Genomic DNA, 27629 nt, shown 5'->3' with positions numbered 1-27629 from the left:
GTGATACAGACACCTGTTAGGATTTTGTACAAATTGTCACCGATTTGCCATATTTAAATGGTTATACACACACCAATTACAGAAACATATAGAGACTTATGGTATATTTATAAACTTTACAAAGTTTATTAGTGAGTAAGTGAGTTATGGTGGAGGCATTATGAGTTAAGTGCAAGAGTATATTGGCTGTAAGTGTGAGATATTATAAAATAAATTGAAAAAAAGTGTTGTTAGTAATTGTTAGGTTTATTAAAAGAATTGAGATATTGAAGTCATCTGTGCAGCACAAACATTTACATTGACTCCACCTATTCCATTTATGCCGGTGTCTCGTAAACCACGTATAAAGTGGCAGGAATGGAAGGAGTATATTTGTAATTACATGGACACAATTAATAATGAAACCTTAACCGCAGATATTTTTTTTTAAAAGGTATATTATTACATTCCTTGGGGTCACAATATATAGGACAATATAATCAGATGGAGAAAAACCCTAGGAATGAGAATGAAACGGATGTGTATGTATATGCATTAGACGACTTAGAAAAATAATATGTGCCTTCTATCTGTATTGCTATTCACAGATAGAAGTTTTACCACCATAAACAGGAACAAAAAGAGTCAATTTATAATTCGGTGTCAGGGCTTAAAAAGTTCATTATGCATACAAATAAAAAAGGGTCCAGGATAGACTATGGGCAAATGATGATGCGACTTTAAAGGAGGTTTTGGTAATAATGAGAAAGACAGAAACTTCCAACAGATGTGTGAAGGCTGCTCTAGAAAAGGAGTACAGAAGAAACAGATGTGTGTTCTGAGTGGAACAAAAAGTTGTAAAGGTTTTAAAAAGAGTTCAAATAGTGGGAAAATTCCAGAGAAGAAACATCCCAAAAATATTGTGTTGCCAGCTAAATGCTTTAGTCAGGTTGAGGGTCAAAATGGATTGAGATGCTACAGATGCGGAAGTTGTGAGCATTTGGTTAATAGTAAGAAATATAGGGCGAGAGATCAGAAGTGCTCGATTTGTGGTTTAATAGGGCATTTCGCATGTTCATGCAGAAAAAGGGACAGAAGAGAAAAGGTATAGCATGTGTAGGACTTTCAGAGGGAGTCTACTTTGGAAGAAGATCAGTCTGGGTGGATGACTGTATTTTAATGGTGAAGGATGCCAAATTGGACGTCGGTAAGCGTGGCAGCAGTAAACCCAAGTGTGAAGTGGCTGTGGCAGGCTATTCTTCTCTATGCCATTCCACTGAATGCCACACCACTCTACCCTATTCTACTATATGCCGCTACACTGTATGCTACTCCACTTTACACTATTCCACAGTGTGTCACTCCACTGCATGCTATTCAAGTCTACACCACTCCACTTTACACCACTCCACTGTATGCTATGCTACTCTGCATCATTCCACTCTGCCCCAATCGACTGTACACCACTCCACTGTACACCACTCCTCTATACCCCTCTCCAATGTATGCTATTCCACTGTATGCAACTACACTCTATGCCACTCCACTATATGATATTCCATTGTACCCAACTCCACTGTACAACACTCCAGTATATACCACTCAACTTTCTTCCACTGCACTCTATGCTTCCACCCTACGCTATTCTACTCTACGCCACTCCACTGCACAACACTTCGACCGACCCTATGCCATTGTATGCCACTTCACCCTATGGTTCTCCACTCTAGGCCACTCCACTCTACACCACTCCACTCTGTGCTATTCCACTGTATGCCACTTCACTCTACACCACTCCACTGTACACTACTCCACTCTACTCTTTGCTATTCCACTGTATACAACTCCACTTTACGCTGCTCCACTCTATACTATTGCACTCTACCCTACTCTACTGTACACCACTCCAGTGTATGCCACTACATTTTACTTCACTCTATTGTATGGTATTCCACTCATTGACAATTCACTCTACAGCATTGCACTCTACGCCACTCCAATCTATGCTGTTCCACCATATGCCACTCCACTCTATGCCACTTCACTGTCCTGCTTCGCACTCCCAAAACAGCACTCCCACACAGAGGCACAAACAATGTGAAGGAAGAAAACACCTAAAAAGGGGGTTCACTCTCATAAAATGAGGCACATCAAAAGACAGTTTTCAGAATAAAGCATGGGGTGTTATTTGTGCAACACTCTCTCACAGAAAGGCTTTCCCAGATGTCAAATGAACCACTGCGCAAATGTATATAGATCTATATATATGTGCAAGCAATAACAATACACTTACAAGTAAGCAAATGCGTCTGTTAAATGCATTGGATAAAATGCAAGCAGATGATAATGATAATAATACTGGACATCCACTGCAAGAAATAAGCACTGTTAAATGCAAGTAATTAGACCCAAGGAATCAAAGGGAAGCATGAAAAGATATAAATATATATACACAGAATACATCAGATGATTATGATCACTGGAGACTTTGAATGTGCAAACAGACACACACACACATCACAATGCCAATAATTAGAGAAAATACATCAACCGCTGCAATAGCTTCATCTTAGCCCACACCAGACTGGGGGATTCACAGCCGGGTCAAGAGACGCACCAAGCCTGGAATGCCACACTGAATAAGACGCGTCCGTCCCTTCAGGTCAAAACAAAATCCCGCTTTCCAAGTCAACAGACCCCAGGTGTATAATCTCAATGCACTACAAGTTTCCGAGAAGACCTCCTCTGTGCCAAGGAAACGTACTGGAGTTGGCCGATTTCCCACAAGCATTCCAAAGGCAAAAGAGTTCTCACGTATTCTTTTGTTCTCCCACATGTTACAACCCCTTATCTTAGTGAAGCTTCAGAAAGTAGAAAACATCTCCAAAAGTACAGAAAACAATCTTGAATGTGAATAACCTAAACAATGTGAGTAACCTGGGGTCCTGCTTGTGTGTGCAAAGCTCAAACTAGACAGAGTCAGAATTCAAAATGGCATAAGGGCATGTCAAAGCCAATAGTAAAAACTTCATAGAACGTCCCAATGTACAGCATAATGCACATTTGTGCACCACTACCTATAGCACCACACACTGCATTTCCCAATGTACAACATAATGCACATTTGGGCTGCCTCTAACACTACACTCCGAGACAGAGAAATACATTCCACAACTTTATCTCTCTCATGCTTTCAAACACACATCCCACACATTCTGTTCCTGGCAAGGCTGTAAAAAGCAAACACTCCCACTCTGAACTCTGAAGCTACAAGGAGTCATGAAATGCAAGTGCAAAGTGGATTAAAACACATAAAATTAATTAAAACAATGGTAGTCAAAGGTCATAACATCGTCCCAATACATTGGAGTGCCTCTGGCACTACATCCACTCTACGCTATTCCATTGTATGGCACTCCACTATATGCTAGTTCACTGTACCCCACTCCACTGTGTGATATTAAACTCTACCCCGTGCCACTGTATGCCACTCCAGTCTAGGACCCTCCACTATACGCCACTCCAATGTATGCTACTCCACTCTATGCTATTCCACCATATACCACTCCACTCTACGCCACACTATTCCACTATATGCATCTCTACTAAACCGTAATCCACTCAAGTATATGCTACTCAAATGTAGGCCACTCCATTCTATGCTATTTCACTATATTCCTGTCCACTTTACACCACTCCACTCTACGCTGTTCCACTATATGCAACTTCACTATATGGTACCCCACTCTATGCCTTTCCAGTGTACGTCACTCAACTCTACTCCACTCCACTCCACTGTGTGCTATTCCATTGGCGGCGACTACACTCTATGCTACTGCACTGTGTGCCACTCCAATCTATGCGATTCCACTGTATGCCAATCCACTCTTCACCTTTTCACTCTATGCTATTCCACTGTATGGCATTCCAGTATAAACTAGACCAATGTGCTCCACTCCGCTATGTTCTATTCCACTCTACCCCACTCCACTGTACACCACTCCAGTCTAGGACACTCCATTTTATGCTACTTGACTGTATGCTATTCCACTCTATGCTACTCCAAGGTACACCACTCCACTCTACGCTATTCCACTATATGCAACTCCTCTATACGGTACTCCACTCTATGCCACTCCACTGTACGCTATTCCATTGGACGCCATTCCACTCTATGACACTCCACTCTACTCTTTTCTATTCCACGGTATGCCATTCCATGGTACACGACTCAAGTATACGCCACTCCATCATAGGCTATTCTAGTGTACGACACTCCATCCACTCTAGGCAACTCCACTCTACACCACTCTACACCACTCTACTGTACGCCACAACACTCTCCGCCATGACACTGTACTCCATGATACTCTACAATATGACACTCTATGAAACAACACTGTATGACATTGCACTCTATGCCACTCTAGTCTGCTTCATTCTAAGAACCTCTACACCACTGTGTCACACTCCACATCCCTCCACTCTACCAAACTCCACTCCACTCTATACTACTTCCCTGTACAACACTACTCCAGTCTGTCACTATAAAACACTGTAGTAGACTCTATGAAACTCTACCAATTTGTACTCCACTCTACAAAACTCTATGCAAGTCCCTCTATGCCATACCACCAGAATTTATTCCACTATATACCACAATGCTCCATCTATGCCACTCCACTATGCTTCACTGTCCGATAGTTTCCCACAGTCTATGACACAGCATACCACCCCGCTGTACGACATGCCACTCCATTCTATAACACTATGCTCCACTCTATGTTACGCCACTTCACTATACTCCACTCCACAGCACTGTACTATACGAGACGTCGCTCCACTGTATGACACTTTAGTCCACCGTATGCCACGCCACTCCACTCAACTCCACTGTATGCCAGTTTACCCACTCTATTCCACTGTACAGCACTCCTATGTATGCCTTTGCACTCTACAAAACTGTTCTCTACACTATAAAACTGCACTCTGTAATATTCTACTACTCTCTATGCCACTGTGCGATACAATACTACACTGTATGCACTTACGCTCCACTGTACAGCACTCTTCTCCCCTATATGACACTCTAATCCATTATAGACACCTACACAATTACCTCTATGCCACTCACCCCACTTTTCTCCACCGTACTCCATGACACACTACTCCACTGTAGTCCACTACTCAACTGTAGGCCACTCCTCTCTATGTGACTCTATGCCACTTGACTCTATGATACTATATCACTACACGCTAACACACTTTAAGACACTGTACTGTACACCACTCCACTCTACAACACTCTACTCCACTCTATGCCACTCCACTATACTCTACTCTACAACGCTTCCCAACACTTTATGACATGCCACAGGACTCCACTGTACCACACAGCCCTCCACTCTATGACACTTTATTACAATGTATGATACTCAAGGCCACGGTACTGCACTCCACACCACGCTATTGTACAACCAGTGGTGGCTCCTCCGCTAAGATGGAGGAGGGTCGCCCCCTGCTCTCTGAGCAGTTAAAAAATGAAAATAAAATGAAAATAACTCAATGTTATAAGCCTTTTATTTTTCCGTACTTGCTCAGTTCTAGGTGTGGGGGGCTGTGTTGGGCTGTGCAGGGCAGGGGGAGGAGTATCGAGCACTTTCTAAGTGGGCATGATGGTTTGGCTGGCCGCCTTGGGCCAGCCAAACAGTCATGCGCACTTTGCATGTTCTCCACCGGGTTGTAATGCACAGGCTGGGTGGAGAACATGCACAGGCTTATAGTCCCCATCTGAATGCCAAACAACGGTGCTCAGACTAATCACGACCCTGCTATCATGGTGACAGCAGCGTCGTAATTGGCTTAGGGGAGCCTGTGTGCTTCCTGCTTCAGACCAGGAATCAGAAGAGATGAGGATAGGCAGTATCCTTCCCCCAACCTCGCCACCCCTGCCCTGCCCCAACACCCCCGTTCAGTTGGAGCCACCACTGTGTACAACATGACCCTCAACTGTATTACAGTTTACTTTACTCTGTCCTTAATTACTCCACTGAACTCCACTCCACTCTACTGCACTGTACAATACTTTAGTCCACTGTACACCCCTGTTCAAAACACCACTCTACGCTGTTCCACATTATGACTCCCTACTGTACTCTCTGTAACTCCACTCTACAAGGCTATACTGCACTCTATGCCACTATATGCCACTTTACTCCACTCTATACCCATCCACTCTATGCCACTGCACTACACTGTATGACACTCTAGCACATGCCACTCCACTCCTCTCTTACATGCCACTCCACTATATGATATGGCAATCCACTTCACAACACTCTTCTACACTGTACAACACTGTAACATTGCCCACTGCATGACACACCACTCTAAGATACTCTCCGCCACTCTTCTGGACAACACTCCACTCCACAACACTAAACTATGCAACGCTTCACTGAACTGTACTCCACTCTATGGCACTAAAGTTTACAACACTCTTCACCTCTCTATGTAACTGTACAACAGTATACTCGAAGGCACTCCACCCCACTCCAGACACTGCAGTCGACGACTCTCCACTATACGGCACTCAACTGTACTGTACAACATGTCACTGCACTTTACAATGCGCCACACCACTTCCCTCTACGATACTCCACTCCATTATAGGACATAGCACGCCACTCCACTGTGTAGCACTTTACTCCACTATATGCAACACCACTCCAGTCTATTCCACTCGCAGTCCGGGGTGGGAGTGAGCCCAGAGTTGCAATGAGGAGCCAAAGGGGGTGCAGCCGAGCCAGACAGACCCCCCCCCCCCATTCACCTTTCCATAATCTGTACCAGCGCCTCAAATGTTTGGGCCCACAGAAAGACCATAGGAGGAGTATTAAAGGACAGAAGGTAGGCTCAGTTGGGTCAATCAGGCCCTTCACAGTTAAGAGAAACAGGTCTACTGATTACAAATCATTACAAATTATAAAGTTCATGTAGTGCTGCACCAGTGTACAACTCCAATTAGGAGACCCTTAATTACTCTAGACACTCTAGACATGCCCCAGCCCTATTAGACTCCTTCCTGTTTACCCACACTGCAGTTGAAGGCTAAATTGTCAAAGAGTGGGAAGGTGGAAGATCTATCACATTAGGAAGGCAAAGGGCAGCGTCAAGGGGTAAGGAGGATAGTCTGTGCAGCGCCCCTCCCCTGTTACCTACAACGGAGAGTACCAGTAAGAGCAAGTCGGAGTAGTCCGTTTAAGTCAGAATTACTGCACAATGAGGTCCGGAAGACTAAAGAAAGAATCAGCAAAACATCGTAAGAAGCAAAGTTCAGAATCCATCACAGAGCCCACGGATACAGGGTTGGTTCCAACATCCTCAACCTTTGTACAATATACCCGACTCTCTGGCACCCAGCCTTCTTACCTCAGCTTCCAGAACAGGACCCACATACTCCTGGCTGTATAACAGCAGCAGAAACTTTAATACTACCCGATGAACTAAATACCCAAGACAAGTGCCGCGGAACAACAGCAGTCAATGCACAAAACAGGACAGTGAGAGATTATTTTAAGAAAAGCGGCATAAAACCATCCGCACTAAATGGCCCCAGCGCAACGACTGCATCACCCACACACCCCACACAATCATGCCATAAAGCAGACCTGGCACAAATAAAAGTACAGGCCAGGATCCATGAGAAGCCCAATGGGCAGGTCCTCGGCAGGGGCGTTTTAAGGATTTTGGGGGCCCTGGGCCAAATGTATTTTGGGGGCCCCTATTCAGAGCAACTTTGTTTTTATGATCCGGTTTCACTTTTCATGCCCTCTTTGGTCAAATCCTGAATGTCTGTACATCTAATATTTAGGGCTAGTGATGTGTGTTTTCAGTATCTTAACACAGCAGCAGCTCACCAATATTACTGCAAATAATCTCTGTCACACACTCCCATTTCTCCTGTATTGATTTAAAAGAAAATTTTTAGGATTAACATCTCTTTATATTTTAGCACATTACATCACATTACGAGCCACCTACATCCACAGGCCGGAGGCGATGGAACTTCTTGCATACAGTGAATGTCATTTAATAACAATAATAGAACTAAAGGAGTAAAAGGTCAGGCACAAGATGGGAGGAGGGGTGGAGGGAAGGCAGTCGCTGGAATGGAGTCTACATTATGGCTTCTCTTTGACTCTGGTGCATCATGTATCCACCTCTGGTGTTTGTGTCATTAAGCATAGGATTTTCAAATATTGAGCATAGGGCAATTCTCGAAATTCATCCGACAAATATTGTATGCAGGGGTGCCACATTTTAACAAAGCGAGCAAATTGCTGTATGGCTATAGCTGTCAGCTTTTCCATGACCAGTATGCCCCAGACCGTATGTAATCAATCCAGGTGTGTCGACACTGTGTCCCTTCCCCACTTCGCAAGTAGGAGTTGTTTCGCTGCACCCAGCAGCAAGGTGATCACTCTACCTCCGTACGAGCGCAGCAGGTGTAAGGGGATTGGGAAGGCCTAAGAGTATGTAGCTTGGGAATTTGGGAATGTCAGTTTGGAATATACTGTTGACTGAGTCCAAGACCTTGGACCAGAAGGGTTCCAACTTGGGACAGTGCCAGAGTATGTGCATGAGGGTGCCCTGATGTTCACAATGGCGCCAACATCTCCCATCACCGGACTGGTTCCACGCCGCAACTCTGTCAGGCATGTGATACCAGTAATAAACGATCTTGAGGACCATCTCTTTACTAGTGGTGTTCAGTGCTGAGGAGTACGCGCTCTGTGGAGTATTTCATTCCATTCCTTATCCGTCAAAGTACACTCGCATTCTCTCTACCAGCAGGCGCAGGCCTGCGAGGCTAAGGGGCGGATCGGTTTTACTGAGAAGGCGTAAATGTCTGAGAGTAGCTTGGTATCCGAGGTTCTAGTGAGGATCCACTTCTCGAATGCCATCAGAGGTCAACTGGCATGTGGGGGGACCCAGGGCTGAGAGCCCCAGTGCGCCAACATTAGATATTGCCACTGTGTTGATTTTGGTGGATTGTAGTGGGTTTGCAAAGTGCGGAAATCCATAAGGCCATCAGTGTCAAACATGTCGCCTCTACACTTACAGTTGGCTTCCTGCCAGGTCTTAAACGCTGCCCCTGTGAGTGCCGGTGGAAAGTCTGGGTTACCAATCACAGGAGTTTATGGCGATATTGGAGGGGAGAGCCCATGTTGTTGCTGTACCTTATCCCACACCCTCACTGTGGCCCGCATGACTGGGGAGACATACACGCCCAAGGGTCTGTGTGCTTTCAGCAACCAAGGTATCTTCCAAATATGGGTGGCTGAGATGGCCTGCTCAATGAAGCACCAATGCTTTTCAGTGAATGGACAGGACCATTCCACCATGTAGCCGAGCTGCGCCACCAGATAATAACACCGCAGGTTCGGAATGCCCAAGCCGCCAGCAGCCAAGGGGAGGTAGGCACAGGCCTTCGATATACGTGCTTGCTTGCCTTCCCAAATAAACTCCCACAGGAGGGATTGTATCATATCCAAGACCCTTGGAGGGGGCTGGAGGGGCAGTGTTTGCATGGTGTAAAGGAGCTTAGGCAGGAGTGTCATCTTAATTGCTGCAAGGTGTCCCATCCATGAAAGCTTATGCGTCTTCCATTTGGCGAGATCGTGCCTCGTAAGTACTAGGAGGGCCCCATAATTATAAGCAGCAGTGGCTGTAGTTGTGGAGTGCATGCATAGACCGAGGTACTAGATGCTGTTGTCTGGCCATTGGTATGGGTATTTGCCCTGTAGCCGAGAGCGTTCAATGTCAGGGACGGTTAGGCCTAGGAGCAGGGACTTCTGAGGGTTGATTTTAAAACCGGAGGCCGCTCAGAACTCCTCCGTCTCAACAGAACCACATCTAGCGAGGGTCTGTGAGCGTGAGAAGCACGTCATCAGCATATAACATTATCTTGTGTTCCCTGCCTCCCATTCCGACCCCGGAGAGGAGTCGAGAAAGCCTTATTCTTTCAGCAAATGGCTCCATGTAGAGCGCAAAAAGTAGTGGCGACTGAGGGAAGCCCTGTCTGGTCCCTCTCTGAATGGGGAAGGCAGATGATTTAATACCGTTGACTTGTACATTCAATTGGGGAGCAGAGTAGCAGGAGTGGATCCAGCCACGAAGCCTGGGCCCAAATCCAAATCTCTCCAACACTCGGTGTAGGTAAGGCCAGTGCACAAGGTCGAATGCTTTCTTAGCAAGCATCTATGGTCAATGCTAGGGCTGGGGCCTGTGTACATTGAATTTTGTCCAGTAGATCGCACAATCTTTTAATGTTGTCGCTACAGCCTCTTTCCTAGACAAAACTGGCCTGGTCAGAATCCACCAACCCCTGCACATAAGGGGCCAGCCTGTGCGCCAGGATGCTGGTGAAGATTTTTGGATCAATGTTCAATAGTGAAATTGGGCGATAAGAAGCACAGTCCCTAGGATCTTTTTCTGGTTTCAGGATCACTCTGATAGTGGCTTAGAGTATTGATTCCCGCAGTGTCTCCCCCTCCTTCAATGAATTGTACACCCATGCCAAGATGGGAGCTATCTGTACCCCAAAGAGTTTATATAACTCTGCCCCATACCCATCGGGCCTGGGGCCTTGTTAGACTTTAGTTTCTGAATTGCTAGGAGGACCTCCTATGTACTTATGTCCTATTCCAGCGCTTCAAAGGTCAACCCAGTCGCCACTGGTGGAGGCACCGGAGCAAGGTACGCTGCAATGTCTATGTCGTGGAGCTGCTTGGCCTGATAAAGCTTCTAATAAAAATATCAGAAGGCATTAGCCACCTCTAAGTCCGAAGAACAAATGGAGCCGTCCGTAGTCCGCACCTCGGGGACCTGCCGATCCGATGCCTGCGCTCGAAGGCGGTGGGCTAACATGACCCCTGCCTTGTTCCTCCCTGCATAATATGTCCGACGAATTCTAAGAAGGTCATACTCAACACGTCTCATATCTAGTGCCTGCAGTTGTTTTCTTATCATGTTCAACTGCCGACTGATTGTCACTGATCGTAACATGGGCCGACTCCATGTCTTTGATCTGTGCTCCCAGGCTTCTCTCTTCTCCCTATGTTCTCTATTGAAACCTGCCGATATACCTAGAAAGTGCCCTCGCAATACCACCTTCAGAGTTTCCCAAAGGATATGTATTAGCGTCTCGGGGAGAGCATTAGTTTCCAAGAAGGATTGGAGTACCATTTGTGTATCAGCTCTTATTTTGTCATAAGTCAAAAGTTTAGTGTTTAGTCACCAACGGAGGGGGGCGGGCGTCTGACCCCCATATTTAAATTGCAGAGTTAAAGGAGAGTGATCCGAGAGTGCGTCTGTCCCAATTTCCACCAATATTGTGTCCTGAGTGATCCGTGATGTAGTGAGAAAGTAATCTATGCGCGCATACATATGATGTGATGCAGAAAAGAAGGTGCAATCTATTGCCCTAGGATGCATGTGTCTCCAGGTATCTGTGAAGCCTGCCTCACCCAACCACTGTCGGGTACCCTTTGTCAGACCCCCATTCTATCCTGTTCTTGAGGCAGATCTATCCAGGTGGGAGTCCATTGCTATGTTGAAGTCCCCCCCCCCACAGCTATTTCCCTATTGGAGAGTTAAGCAGCAGGCCCACTCTTTGAGGAAGCTTGTGCTCCATCTGCAGCTACCTGCATATGTCGAACCACGCCCCTACAAAGATTAAGGCTAAGGAAAAACCTCCTGTGACGAGAAGATGGGGTAAGGAAAGTGAGATATAGAGAAGAAGAAACAACAATATCAACTAAATGAACTTCCCCCACCGGGGGGTACTTGAAGAGTCATAATGAGATGGGTCCATGTCAAAGGCGAACGCAGTCACCAACGAACGTCCAGCAGGTTGGAGCTCCCCTGGACACAACGCTCCTTGCCCGGCAAGGGAGGCCTACATACCAGACAAACAGGAGCCTCAACCACTGAACCCCTGGAGAGAAACACATCACCTTTCTTTCTGCTGAAGATAGTGGAGTAACCTCAAGCGTTCCTCTCTGCTGTCTGCTTCCGTAGGTTTGCCCATGATCTTCTTCACACTTCTAGTTGAGCGATGAGAGCCCAGCTTTTCCCTCTCCAAAGCTCGCACTTGGCGATCTAGACGGTCGCGCATCGCCCAGCTTCGGGATGTCCAGCAGGTTGCAGGTTGCTGACCTCGTCCAGAGTCCGGATCAATCGGACTTCGTATCGCCAGACGAATTGGAGGAGGAAAGGGTGACCCCATTTGTACATGAAGCTGCAGAAGACTGTGATGGGTTTGAGGGATCTGTGTCTCTGGAGAGTAATTGGGGATAGATCCTGAAACAGCCAAATCCGGAGGCCCTCGAATTCAATATCTTTCAAATCTTATGCAGCCATCATTATGGCCTTTTTCTGTCGGTAATAGTGGAGGCAAGTGAGTATGTCTTGTGGCTGGCCCGGTCCAGAAGTCGGCCATCCCGCGTGATGAGTACGGTCAAAGATGATATCCTGGCCCGGCAGCGATGGAGCAACCTGCTTGAAGAGGCGGAACACATCTCCTCTAGGTTACCCGTGACGGCTTGTTGGGGCGCCGAGATCTGTTCTCCAAGTCTGCCAGCTGGATCTTTTTGTAGAGGTCTTGGTGAACATATCCTTTACCGACATGTCCTTCATAGTGGTCCGATGGGTCGACATAATCTCTCATGGCCGTTGGTCGCTACAGCACTGGTCCCTTCCACTGCTACCTTACAGCGCAGCCATGTGGCACATTCTCTTTAGAAACCGTGCTCTCTCACCTCAAGTTTGATGGGAGATCCCTAAGGTCACACCCAGAGCCAGGGACAGCAAACACGACTCTCAGGGACAGGACAGTGTTCTTCTCCCCAGACCACAGAAGGCTGCTGTCGCAAGCTGTCGTCCCCTACAAGGCACTCCACCTGCAGCAGCCGTAGCTCAGCACCCCAGCAATCACTTCTGTTGCCACCGCCACTAACTCAGGGGCCTCCACTGGCTCATCAACAGGCCCAGAGAACAACAGGGTGCTGATCCGGGCTTCAGAAATTGAGGGGGTCACCCCTCCAGTCATCCTGTGATAGACCTGGCGTTTGCCCGCATTCTCCACAACTCTCGCAGGACAACCCAGTCAGTGGTAGGGCCCACGTGTAGCTTCACAGGGACAGGACAGCCCGCTCCCTCCGGACAGCAGAAGGCTCGCAGTAGAGTGCCCTTGTCCCCTGCAGGCCTCTCCCTTAGCAATGGGAGACTCTAGGAGTCCCGGTTTTGGTCTCCGGTCGTCACAGCATTCATGGGGGGCTGGCCCGACCACCAGGTTTAGGGGCAGATGCTGCGGCGCCACATGTGGCCGCCTGGCAGGCAGCCCACCAGGGCTTCAGGCAGCCTGGGGGTCCACGAATCCAACCAATCGCCAGAGGCGGCCAAACTTATGGTGGGGGTTCACCTTGGACCTTCAGGCAGATGGGCCTCTGACGCCTCCCTGGCTTCTTGGCCTGCACAAACGGTGGAGCTATAATGGCTGGGGTCAACTCCACCGCCATGGTGGACACACCCCAAAAGAAACTTTTTTTATATGGATGTTACATGAAATAAACACATTTTGTCTGCAAAATGTCTTTAATAGACTCTCACACATTAAAAATAAATGAAAGAATAACACAATTTACAACAATCTGTTTCAAAATTATTCAAGGTCATCAGGGCAAGACTCTATGCAGAACAAAGCTGGCTCTATCAGGGGGCCCCTGAAAGGTTGGGGCCCTGGGCCAGAGCCCACTTTGCCCATGCCTTAAAACGTCTCTGGTCCTCGGCCTACACCTAGATGGTCTCTTAAAAACAGAAAAACATTCCACCTCAAAAAATCTTAAATCGAGACTAACTCCTCAGTTAAGTGATGAAACTAATCATGAGCCACCAATTCTACAAAACCACAATGTACAAACTTCTCCCCCAATCACTATTTCAAGTGAGGACTCTCCCTCTAACTTGAAAATATCCCCGCTCCATGAATTTAGCCTACACACCAATACCATTGAATTAGTTGGGAGTAAGAACACTTTCAACCCCCAAGCAGTGCAATGGACCAGGTCTTTGCCAAGCAATATCAAACTGCTGACTCCAATAACGCCACCAGACCCTGCTAGTCACGACCACCCCGAAATAAAGCAAGGTGAGCCCAACACCCTTTTCTTCCTGGATCTATCCTTCTTTCAGGCAGATTTCAACAGGCTCCCGGATCCAAATGCAGGACGTAAGCCGGCTGTCATCAAGCTCAAGGAACCCTGGTACCAACTTTTGCAAACTCTTCAATCTACAGTAATTGCATTAAATTATTATTCGGATAAACTTGACCTCCAAGTCGACCTTTTAAACACCCTAATAGTATATACTGCGTGGATCGACCACAAACTGGAAGAGCTCAACAAACTGATCACAAAATCACTATCCAATGCCAAAATGGTACTGTCCGTATGTTGTTGCTCCCCAATGATTGACAATCTGTCCTCCCTCCTTCTGTTCCTTGTTACAGTCTTAACAGAAATTAGGAAATCACCAGCATCCCTTCAGGAACCACCCCAGTACCAGTATTTTCATTCAGTGCCTCCAACTGTACAGACAGCCTCTGAAGAGCATAGCGTGAAATGGAGAACCAATACAGGAAAAATGAATTTAGGCGTGAGCACCCTCATTCTGCCGAAAGATGCTTCAGCGGCTGACTTGTCCCCCGAAAATCAAGCTGTAATAACTAAAAGCACAAAACACCATCAAGATAAATTAGATAATAGAGACTCAATAGTATTGAGGTCAGATCCGCAGACCACATCAAAGCCAATGCCCTCAAAATGCAATGGGGACCTAGGGTCAATTAACCCAGGTAACGGTACAATGAACAATTCATTACAAAAACAACACTTAAGTAAAAGGGGAAAAAAAAAGATTACGAAAAAAGAGTAATAAGCGCAGTGCTGCGATACAAAATACAATTAGCAATCATTTTCCAAGTCATAAAAGCAATCAACGATCTGTATCGACAAGCACAGCAAGTACCGATAGCAGTTCATCTCTGTTACAACAATTATCCCCAAAACTCTCAGTCGTGCTGACATGCAACGTGACATCTGTATTATGCCATCATAATGAGCTCATGCAAATCTCTGGGTGTAGATGGGAAGTCCTATTGAAGGAATTACAATCTCAGATATCGGCTGAGCTAAAAAAGGATTCCGAGCAAGTTTCTGCACTGAACCCCTTAGCGACTGGATTTGAAGTTCCAACAATCCCCTTGAACCCTGCAAGCAAGATTAAGCCAAAACAAAGAATGTTTGTCACAGAGCAACCCAACAACGAACTAAAGTCAGGTGGTAAGGAGAGCCTTCGGATAACATTCGCAAAAAATCTGGATATTGCAAACATGTGCAAAATTGTTCCCAACAAGGCAGGCCTCCACCTTCATGGCGAACCTGAAGATTTCAGCAACAAGCAATTACTGATCAACGGAGAATTGATCAATTACAGAAAAAGGATATGAGTTCCTGTATGACCCCAGGATGAGATCCAGTCACAACAAATCAATCATCTAAATTGTTATTCATTCCGGAGTACTCCACCCAAGGTCCGCACGACATCTTGAATAGAGGGAATATTCTCAAACTATTCAAATTCATTCCAGAACTGTGCAATTTGGAATCCAACGATATAACATCTATCGAATTTATACCCATTAAAGACAAACAAATCACCGAATTAACACTAATCACATTGGAATCAGAGGCAACAAGCATTTGCAATGCAATAGGTCTCACAGTTGTTAGAGTTTGAGCTATTGGCATTGTAAATGGCAATGCCTTTTATTTATGTGTTGGATTTCAAAACATAAATAAAAGGCATTGTCATTTACAATGCCAATAGGTTAAACTGTCCCAAATGCAAGACCTATTGCATTGCAAATGCTTGTTACACATGGTAATACTGTCTGGGGAAAAATGTCACCTTATTAGTACCAGTCTAACAACCGAATATATAAATAAGCAACTGAAAGATGACCAGCTAACGTCTGTGAAGGGTCTTCCAAAGCGTGTGAAGATATATCACCAAATTTTCAGTAACCTTTGATCCTTCTGAGTTGGAAACAATTTATCTACAGATTATGCGCCAGATGAGGGATAATTATGCAAAATAAAGCAGAAGCAGCAAACACAGTATCGCATAATTCCAGTAGCCCTCCCCATGACCCATTACCTAATATTATATTTGAACTCTTGATGGTCAAACTGGATCCTCTCCATACCTGTCCATTGGGTGCAACGTGATGACTCTATTATGACCCCCCCCAGCCCCTAACCCCTCGGCTGCCAAAACATACTTTTGCAGACAGTTCCATTTAAAGATGGTAGAGTGTTTCTAAGGATGGTGAAGTGGGTCTAAGGACGGTGGAGTGGGTCTAAGGACGGTTGGGTGGCTCTAATGGACACAATTTTTTATATTTTTTGGTAGGCACAGGGAGATTAGGTGATTTGCCCAGAATCACAGGATGTGGAGTCGACCTCGAGGTTCGAACCTTGGTTTCCAGCACCAAAGTTGGCAGCGATAGCCGTCAGATTACATCCTCTCCCAAGCTTTCTTCTTTTGACTCACTCCTGACATCGACTGCACTCTGTGCACGTTTTTGCAAAGGTAAATATGAAAAAAGGGACAAACATCCTGTCATGCTGGCGAAAAGTCGCTATTGTCGGACAACTTTTTAAAAGCTTGCCCAAGTTACACCCGATTTGCAGCAATAAACAGATGCACGCATTAGAAAGTATTATCATCAAGGAAATGTAAGTAAACAAATAATGTTTCTGTTGATTTGAATGTGCAAAGCAATCTTGCGCATACCAAGCATTCGCCAACTTTGCAAGGTGCAGAACAGAGCATAAGGGCTGACTCAGAGAGGGCACCATGGCAACATGGGCATGTGAATATACCTTCAGATAATGCGCCATTGAAAACCACCCACCTTGGCGCCGGAGCCAATAACATGTGGGCTAAACCCAAGTCCAGCAAAGACATTGTTAAGGCCGTAGCAGCAGATGGATGCAGAGAAGCATTTCAATGGATCGCCCAAGCTCACACGAGCCGCTGGCGTTGTTTTACTTGCGTCTGTGTACTGGCCTCTAGCAGACTGCGGCACACCTCTTTTCCTGCTGGTCCTGCTTTTGCACTTCCAACTAGTGCAGGAAAAAAAATTTTTTACTCCACACCCGAAAACTTCTCCCTGGAAACAAGACACGAACCTCTAACCAGGGAAGAGAGTACATTGGAATTGAAGCAGCCTTTTAACACCGGTGGCATAAACACTCGCAGAGCGTGTAGCAATCTCAAAGCTCTGGGAGGAGCGGCCCCGTGCATGCGCGGTACCTGTCACTTTTGCGTGCCGAGTGGCGGTGCGTGTGGCCGGTGCAGACACCGCCTGTCCCCTTCTGGGGCTCCCGTGGTGAAGAGGGAGCCCCGGCGCCAGAGAGGAAGTGTGGGAGCTGAAGTCCTGGGTCCCAGGAGGGGGCCCGGGTGAAGAGCGGCAGATAGCTGTGCGAGGCTCCCATGCCTAAGGAGAGAGCCCCGTGTCGTGCTGGCAGTAGTGGAGCTGGAGTGCTCCGGAAGCGCCGCAGCCAGCCTCCGTTCAGGAGGATTCCCCCCGCAGACCGGGTGAGTTGGGGATTCTCCATTTGTCCAGTGGTTGTGCCGATGAAGGCACAGTGTCAATGTTTGTTTCCTGAGCGGACCCGCCATTGCGGACCGCTCCAACGAAAGGGCGAGTTTAAAAAAAAGTGAAACTGCATGCTGGCTTGCGAGGGAAGGGGGACAGGAGATGTGCACGCCGCGTGGCTGTAAGCGCGTACACAGGCTCCAATCCGCCAAAAGCCTACGCATGCCCATCTCCTGTCCCACTTCCGAGGCAAGTCAGCAATAATAGATCTCGCTGGCGACAGCAGTGCTTCGCGCCACGTTCGCCAGGCGAGACCTAAAAAAGGAGCGGGTATTATCAAGGTCTGACCAATTCAACAGCTGGGATATTAAAATAACTCCCCCAATTGGAACACAGTACCCGTCGGTACTTGCAATACCCGCGCCTCTCCTTTATAACTCCAGTAATCCACTCTTCTCAATACTAAAATCTGCTCAGGGTGGAGTTCACGCAGAAAACCATCAATAAGGAACAGAGAAGTCAGTCACCAAGACGGACGACTGGGCCTGGCTGCCAGTGGCACTTTCTGGGGGTATCCACGATTGAAACAGCATTCAACATGGCCTCACAGTGTCTTCTTGGAACATCAACGGCCTTACCACAAAATCCGAATCACCGGATGTGTTAGCATTTCTAAGAAACTATGAGGTCATACTCCTCCAGGAAACATGGTCTGGGGCAAGTCTTCCAATAGAAGGGTACTTGGAATACCAGTCCCCCTCCCTACGTTTGCACAAGTTTGGTAGACCTAGGGGCGGCCTCTCGATATTTGCTGCTGGTAAGATAAACGTAAACATCAACCAGCTTTCATTTGAAGAAGACTGGATCTCCGGTATTAGGATCCGAAACTCCAACTCCATCAAACAAATGTATACATTTCACTAAATGCTAGGAAGAAAAGGGCCACATTGGATCACTTGACCTGGATCACGTGCAATCTAAGTGAATATGGAAGAAAACCCTGTCTAATCTCAGGTGACTTCAACACAAACCTTTTTCTCCAAGATCCCCCGACGAGCTCAATTAAATACACCCATGGGGCTATCAATACATCACAGAACAAATAAAGCCCACTGACAATAGATGCAGCAAACTAGGCGAATACATGGTATTACAATTTAGTAGTCTGGGATATACAACCGTGAATGGACGTTTTTCCCAGGACAAACCTCCAAAATGGACAGGAACAAATGGATACACTCACTCTTTTTTAGATTACACCATATGTAACAACAAAATGTTGTCTTTGATAGAAAATTATACTGTTGTGGCATGAGGAGACAGCGATCATCATCCTCAAGTAATCACTCTGTCTCCCAGCGCGGCCCGGCATGCCACAACAAGTCTGACAACAAGTGGAATTTTCACAGGAAACCTTAAAAGTTTCAAATAGACAGGCCACTCCACACCGACAATAGTCACAATGTGTAGAGTCCTGCTAGGTGCAAGGTGTTCTGACGATATTCTACCCACCACAGTATGGGAGACTTTTTTTAAGCCAAATTCCCAACAAATTTCTGTTCATTCCACGAAAAACCACAAACGGGAACCTAACAATTGCTTCTGCAGAGACCAAAACAATACAACTTCCACTCAATTTGACAATAAGACAAGCCTGAAAGTGCCCAGGGACAAACAGTTATACAATAACTATAAGCAAGCTCAAAAAGCATTCAGGCAAGCAATATTCTGAGAAAAGACAAAAAAGCTATGACCAGTTTTGGACAAAATTAGTCCACACAAGTAACAATCCTAACCCGAAGGCTTTCTGGTCCCTTGTGAACTCGAGAACACAAGTCCCAAGAGGGCAAAGCAGCGCCAACATCTGCAAAGACGAATGGGTATCATTTTTAATGGTTCATTTCAAAGTGCCCAAAAAGGAAGAGGTTCTATTTGCTAAACTTTCTCCATTCGCCCTCCTGACCACTTCAAGTCAACTGCAGCCCTCTTAGGCACAACGTGCTCCGGGAAACCTGAGCAACTAACAGTCATGGCTGCCCAGACACTAGTAACAACCAGTACAGAACCCCTCTCCAGCAAGAAGAGCCTCTGTATCAGGCATTAGAGGCACCTGAAGTACTGATGACCCGAACGGTACAAATTATAACCAACGGCCGGTCGGACGGGCCCGGGGCTAAACGGTCTTCCTCAGGACCCGTATAAGGTGGACATTGAGTTCTGGGCCAAACATCTGGCACCTTTATTCTTTGACTGTTGGTCTAGCCAGCACATCCCAGAGTCCTGGCGTTAAGCCAACATCCATCCAATCTTTAAAGGGGGCATGAGATCCGACCCCAAAAATTACAGAATTACAGCACTTTTGGACGTCGAATCTAAATATTATGCCAGCTTGCTGCTCACAGACCTGTCATCTTGGGCTACAGAAAATCACCTTTTACCTTTTAATCAGACAGGCTTCGTGGCAAAATTGGGAACCACAACAAACTTGCTTGCATTATCGGTACTGATGGAGAAAGCATCAGCTTTAAGAATGCCACTTCATTGTTGCTTTGACAATTTTAAGGTGGTGTTTGAACGCGTGCCCAGGGGTCAACTATTGTCATGTAGTTCCTATAAAAAATATTCAGGATCTGCGTGTTTAGACAACATACACTGTAGGACTGGTGTCAGACACCTCTGATCACCCCCACCAGGTATGCTGGCCTTCTTGTACCAACTAGCTCACAGTGCCACTAGAATCTCCTCTTACCAAGGAAAGAATAGTTCCTGGCAACCATTGAACTTGACAACCCTGATCCCTCCATACCGTGTAAACAATATACTACCTTTCGCTCAGTCACTCATGCTTACTGAGTCTGTCTCAGTGAAATACACAGAATAAACAGGCTGGGCGTTTTCAATAAGAATTTATTGAACAGTTGTTATTCTGGTGTAGAATAGAGGAGCTGCAACAACCGTTAGGCAGTATAAGATATAAATGATTAGCAGTACGATAAAGGTAAGTGGATGGTATAACTCTACCATCTTACTACAGTCATGTATACATATAAATATATAAAACACATGATAAAAGATGTGTACTCCTCCAATGCCTCCCTAACTATATGTACCTAAGTGTACCTAGCATGTATATAGATGTTAAGCCAAGAATCCGTCTAGGATTTAGTCAACCCATTACCTGAAGTGAGAGACTGTGGGACCTCGTCCTGGTCTCGAGCTGGACACCCGCAAAGGGACCACTGCGAGCTGGAGTGTCTGCGTGCAGGAACCTCAGCTTCTCTGGTCAGTGTGTCGGCTGGGAAGTCTCTGTCTCCTCTGTCTATCTTAGCAAGATGTGATGTATATATACCCATAGTTCTCCCCAGGGGTCCTAACTTGCTGTATTGCTGTGTTGGACTAAGGATGACGTCGGGCATGAACTTTGTACATAGATTTTATAGAGGAGATGGCAGTCCTGCTGTGCTTCCAAGCACCCTCATGCATAATGTATGAGATTTCGACCTAGGGAAAACCCACGTTCTGAATGCAGTGTAATATCTAGGTAAAAGGTCAGTCCCTGTAAACTGTGGCAAGTGTAATGTAGGGAGAGAATATAGGTGGCGGGTAATGAGATTACTGGGGCCTGTTATGATACCTATATGGAATATAACACCCACTCCTCTTCCGAATCGATCACATAGTTAAATTCTAAACATACTACTATACTAACTAGATACTGGTATGAAAACAATGTTTAAAACGTTTTTAGAAAATTGTTCTAATTTGTTTTTCAAAAGAGGTAAAAAAGTGGAAATTGACACATAAGACTATAGCTCTAATATGTCTGTAGGTTTAGTTTGAACTACTACAAGCATTTGAAAGCCATGCATGCTCAAAAGAATGTAAATTTTGATATGGAGTTCCAATTTTCTGTTTACTTTCCAAAAGGTCGAATTTTTTCCCAGCACACGACAGGCCAAATAAGTCAAGTGTTTGTGTCTTGACTGGTAGACGCAATATTCTTCTTGCTCGCTTCTGCAGCTGGCGGTCCCTGTAACACCTCGCATATTATGTCAATTCCTGAAATGGGGGATTCCACCTACGCTCTTAAAGGCTATAATTCAGATGAATACTAACACCTGGATCAGTATAAAATTGAGAGATGGATCCCATATCTCAAGGAAAATACATACATCCTGTGGTGTAAAACAAGTGTACGTAGTGCTGCCCCTCCTTTTTAATCTTTTCATCTCATATCTACCTCAGTCACTTGATGACATCAATTCTCACCCTCCAAAACTCGGTGGAACCTGTGTCAGTAACTTGCTATACGCAGATGTTCTCTTACTGCTTAGCCATACAAGGGTCGGCCTGCAGAGGCTACTCGACCAGCTGCTCCCCTATACATCCTGTAGCGAGTTGGAATTAAATCTATCAAAACAAGGACAATCACCTTTGGGACAAGAAAGCTCCAAGTCAGAGGGTGGCACTTCAATGGTAAAAACATTGAAAGCACGGCTACTTACAAATATTTGGGAGTTTATATGGACTCGAAGGTCACCTTTGCTAAACAGAAGGACGTGGTCGGGGCGAAAGCTCTGACAATCCAGGTTGCATTAATGAAGGTTGCAAGGTAGTTATCCGGCCCAATTTTGACCTCTTTACTAACCGTAATGAAAGCTAAAACCTCCAACTATATATCCCATGGCCAGGAGATTATGCTGGGGAAAGACTCCTGACTGGTGAACAAGATAACAACTAGAATCTTCATGCAAGTATGGAGCTTATCAAAAACCGATTCCCCAGCTCAGACAAGACTTGAGTTCGGCCTTTTAGATCACAGTGGGGTTGTGCCGGTGCTTTTATCAAGCTGTGTAACAAGCGGTGAACCTAAAGCGATGGAGGTTTGGAGACTATGCTGTGGCAAGAAATATCAACTAGTCTGCTGGGATGAAAACATTGTTGCCAACTAGAACATTCTAGATGGCAACGCTGGAAGCAAACGAAATCTGGGGCACTAATCCATCCCAGCAGGTCCTTAAAATGTATCTCAAAAAAGTGTCCAGTCTTTGTCTTTTCATTCTGACAGGGCACAATTGGCAAAACGTAAACACGCCTGGACGGTCATATTGGGGTTTAAGCCATGGACAGTGGTGCCCTACCTATCGTGCTCCTGTGCAGAAGTATGGAAAAAAAGATTTTTGGCCCTTAGGATGGGGAATGCCCTTTTTTGCACCACCTACCTGGCTGGCATCATTTTAATGAAAATACAACGTGCATGGGTGTGGGTGCAATCTGGAGTCGATCGAACAAGTGGTGTGTGTTTGCCCTGCCATTCTTAATGACCGAAGGATGCTGCTACGGGGCGAATGGAAGAAACTTGGTGTTCACTCCTGCCGTCAAGCCATCTTAGCATTCATGAACCCAGAGAACCCAATGCTTAACATCTGGTTACCAAGTTTGTCATAAGAGCGGCTAAAAGGCTCATGCAGTGGGAGTGCCAGTAACCCAATTATCACCATACTGCACCTGGCTGCTCTTCATTCAACAAGTAGTTAATTGTCACCGCTTCTCTGGATTAATCGTTTGCAGCCCGGTGTGGCACACTGGCCACTCATCCCCAAGACTCTGAGTTCTCCTGTGACTTTAGAGTTTTTCTTCTTTTAAACAGCGCCCCAAAGTAAGTGGCAATGACAGTAGGATGTTTTTTTTTACTAGAGCTTTGTCTTTTTCTTTTCAGAAGGAAACTATATTACTGTATTTTTACTGTGGCCTAACCTAAAGGTTTTTTTTTTCGTAACAAATTAACTCTCTGACCCTTTTGGCACTCAGTTCTTATGGAAATTGCACGCTATTAGAAAATTTATGACAACCCTAATGGGTGCCGTCATGGTTTTATGTAATCATCCATCGTTAAATATTTTAAATCTTGTAATTAACAAAACTCTTTCTTATACATTTTTATTGTCAGAGTGTTTAGTATTGTAAGGATTTTAATTAATCGAAAAATAAAGTCTTGAACGGGAAATTGAACGGGAAATATTAGATGAGGTTTCAAAATGAGAGAAGATGTGGTCCACTGGTCATAGGTAAGCCTGGGCAAAGCACTATGCTACGCTCGCGTAGTTTGCGAAGTTTGCGCTACTTCGCACTACGCAAATTGCACGTAGCACTGTGCAAACATGCGTAGTGTAGCATTGCGTAGTGCAGCGGTCATTTTTTGCTTGCTCGCGGTCCTCAACATCAAGTTGGCGACCGCGAGCAAGCAAAATGACATCCCGGCGAGACTTTTTCCTTGTTCGCGATCAGCAACATCAAGTTGCCAATCGCGAGCGTGGGAAATAAACATCCCGGCGAGATTCTCAATGCGAGGAGGTCCGGTTTCTCATTGCGAGTGGTCGCGTATGCTCGCGACCGCTCGCGATGAGAAACTACCAGTCCGCGTTGAGAAAGCTGCCACTCGAGTAAAAATCTACTCGAGCGGCAGAAAACTACAGCTCGCACTGTGCAAGATGCAGTTTTCAATGATTGCACAGTGCTGGATGATTGTCCGCACTGTGCAGTCATTGAAAACCGAATCTTGCACAGTGCGAACAGGGTACTACGCAGTTCGCGAAGTGCTACGCGTAGCTCGCGTAGTGCGAAGTGCACTTTGCGTAGCTTCGCGTAGTGCTACTTCGCAACCTACGCCCAGGGTTAGTCATGGGTTTGGGCACCAACCAGCATGCATTTCCAACTATCAGTCGTTTCAGGAGTTTTATCTACTGGGTATCTTTATGAAATATGATCCACATTGACAGTGGAAAACAGTTGGCCATAAGTGCAAAGCCAACTCCTCAACTTTACAAGGAGGTTCTGTTCATGTTTAACATTGATATTGAATAGCTGATAAAAGTAAGATGCTCTTGTATAATGCCCTGCATGTAACCTTGGACGGTTCTAATGAGCAACTAATGGAAGTGAACCAAACAACTTGACCCTTCAGCATGTGGTGTCCCTCCCGACCTATGGCCTCTGTCTACCCATGAGCCCCTGACATGTCAGTGTCCCTTAAACACAGTTAGCAGTGGGTTCTGCCTTTTTTAATATGCAACTGAATCACCCTCTATAAAGAACTTGTTGATGTTTTTACTGGCTCTGGCGTGTTGGAGAGTTTCTCGACTTCGGTTCTTGAGGGTTCTGAGTTGCCTGAGGTAAGGACGACCCCTTCTGGTAGCCTTGGTGCCGCTGACAATAAAATAGCCAAAGCAGACCGTGTCCTCCAAAAGGAGCCCCAAGAGGAAAAAACCCCATAGGGAAAACCTCTAGTGGAAGTGGGAACTCCAGGAATTAAGAGGAAGGAAAGAAGCCTCCAGAAAAAGAAGGCCAGGAATCCAAACCAGAATAGAAGGCCAAATCAGGAACAAGGTAAACCACAGGTATCACAGATACACCATGCAAGAGCACAGGATACCAACAGGAGCGAGGCCACACCAGCAGGAGCGAAGAGTGTTGCAACGCAAGGAAATGAAGGATCCAGCCCTTTAAATACCCATGAATAGGAAGTGACCAAACAGGAACAGGAAGTGACCAAACAGGAAGTAAGTGACCACCATCTTGGATAAGGATAGTGGACGAAATAAGAAGGTCGCCATCTTGAATTGGTAGAGCAGATACTTCCCAAGGCCTTCTGGGAAGAAGACTATGGAATCATGGGAAGGCAAGATGGCCCCAAGAAGACATGAAGAAAGAAATATATATCCAGTGAAAGGAAGGTAAGAATATCGTGCTCCAACATGTGAAAATAAGAAGCCGCAGCTCCAAAACCAGAGCTGCGGTATTCCTGTCATGCAAATTGTTAGATAACGGGCCGCCGTGTAGATGGGGGCCGTGCCCGACACAAAAAGAGAGCAGGCGCCGCGGGACGAACCCACGATGCCAAAAAAGCTACAGCGGGCGCTGTGCAGTAAAGTACCGAGATGCACCCGAAGAAAAGAGGGAGGCGCTGAGGGCTGCATCGCGGCCCTGGGGGGAGAAGCGGGCAGCCCCGAGGGACGAATCACGGTCCGCGTTGCAACACTTGTTCTACGTGGGCAGAGGAAAAGTATTCAGACCAGTATCAGGCATAATTATAAGTTCTGCCCACCACCGTTGAATGGATCAGCAGACAAGGTTAACCATAGGAATAGAAATGTAACGAGAGCTTCAGGAAATCCAGAAGCCCACTACTGCTGAAAATGTGATTTTTTTTTTGTACGTTTAGAGGAAACAAATAGAGGTGTTTACTTTGGTTGAAAGTCTGTGCTACTCATCCAGAAAGTAAAGTGCTTTGAAACAGCTGGGGAACCACTTTGTGAGAGGGTTTTCTGAGACGCAGGCCCTGAACAGACTTACATTTATTTTTTTATTCGACAGGGGCACGTTACATTTGAGAGCATATAAGTGATGGGTGGAAATTAATGTATCAGTCTGTGCCACTAGTAATTCACCTGAATTCATTCAATGGTTTTTAGGAGGATTGTCCAACAGAATTGCTAGGCCTCATTTCCTCTGAATGGAACCAAGAACTACTACATACATGTTTGGTCTCTGTGTTTTTCATCAATGACATGCATCTGGAGCCCCTGTGAAACATAAAGCTCGCAACCAAGTCTTGACATACTCACAACACCTAATTCAACTCTCGTAACCCCCTACTGCTAAGGACGTACTGGACCCAACCTGAAACATGTAATTTTTCTGGGCAGACTCCATTCCATAGTTTTGAGCTACTATCTGCCATTACAGGTGTTACCCACTCATCCACTTGTGCAGTAAGCAAGCATCCCGCTTTCTCACTACAACACCCATAATGCATCACTTCAGGGTTAGAGTTGTGTACCATCCCAATCCCTCATTGCACGAGCTCATTGGTCCGTCCCTCATTGCACGAGCTCATTGGTCCGTCCCTCATTACACGAGCTCATTGGTCCTGGATGAATTAAAACTAAGCTCCGCCTTGAGTTCATTGCTTGGCTTCTCAAAGCTCTGGCGAATCTCGTTGGAACCCTTGCCTTTCTGTGAATCTAGATTACCTGTATTCCCTGGACAACGGATCTAAGCTGTACTGAAGTTCCCTCCCATGATTCATGGTGGGAACTTCCCTGCGCTACTTGTTGTCACCGACAACCCATGAGCCGAGGATTGTTCCTGCAATATTGTCTCCGCTTCCCGTGTGAAGAACCCCGGAGCCCTCCGCTACAAGTGTTGGAAGCGTACCCAAGTGCATTTCCTCTTACCCGCGCTGCCGGAGGATTCTCTTCAATTCTTCCGACTACCTCATTGCACCAGCGACAGGAGACTTCATCCACAGTTATCAAAGTCTCTCTCCGCTCCTTCACCCGATTCGGTTCCCGGCCTTCTGGTACGTCACACGCGCAGCGCGCGTGCAGCTGTTATTGATTTAACTCTTCTCAGGACACTTGCTACCGTTACTATTCTAATCCAGGCTGAACTTGGTGGTTACGTATTCAGGGCGACAAACACTCGAGACTCTGCCAAACTACTATATAGCCTCTTGTGCATTCTCAAAGACTCACTAGAGGATTGTAGTGCTCCGTTTTTTGTTTTTTTTTTAAGCAAAACTTTATTGACACAATTCGCCCTGCCTTTAAAGTTGCTTGGAAGCTGCTTCATTCAGGAGAGTCAAGTTCTCCCTCATACTTCACTCCTAGCTCACTGGGTGGAACGTACGTATGGTACTGAGCAGAGTCATTGAGAACAGCAACAGATTGCGAAGGTACACACCTCTCTTAAAACACATAACGCCTTACACAGTGAGGGGGGGAAGAAGTGTGGTCTAGCTTATGGTATTATTGCCATTAATTCTTCCCTTTCTTTTTCCTTGTTTATTATTTTTCCTGTGCTGCAGTCTTCTGTGTCCCTACCTGGCTCCTCACATCTGAAACCCTTCAGCCTCCCTGGT

This window comes from Triturus cristatus, chromosome 11, assembly GCF_964204655.1.
Source record: "Triturus cristatus chromosome 11, aTriCri1.1, whole genome shotgun sequence".
Taxonomy (NCBI): domain Eukaryota; kingdom Metazoa; phylum Chordata; class Amphibia; order Caudata; family Salamandridae; genus Triturus; species Triturus cristatus.
Note: the sequence above shows the minus strand (reverse complement) of the source record.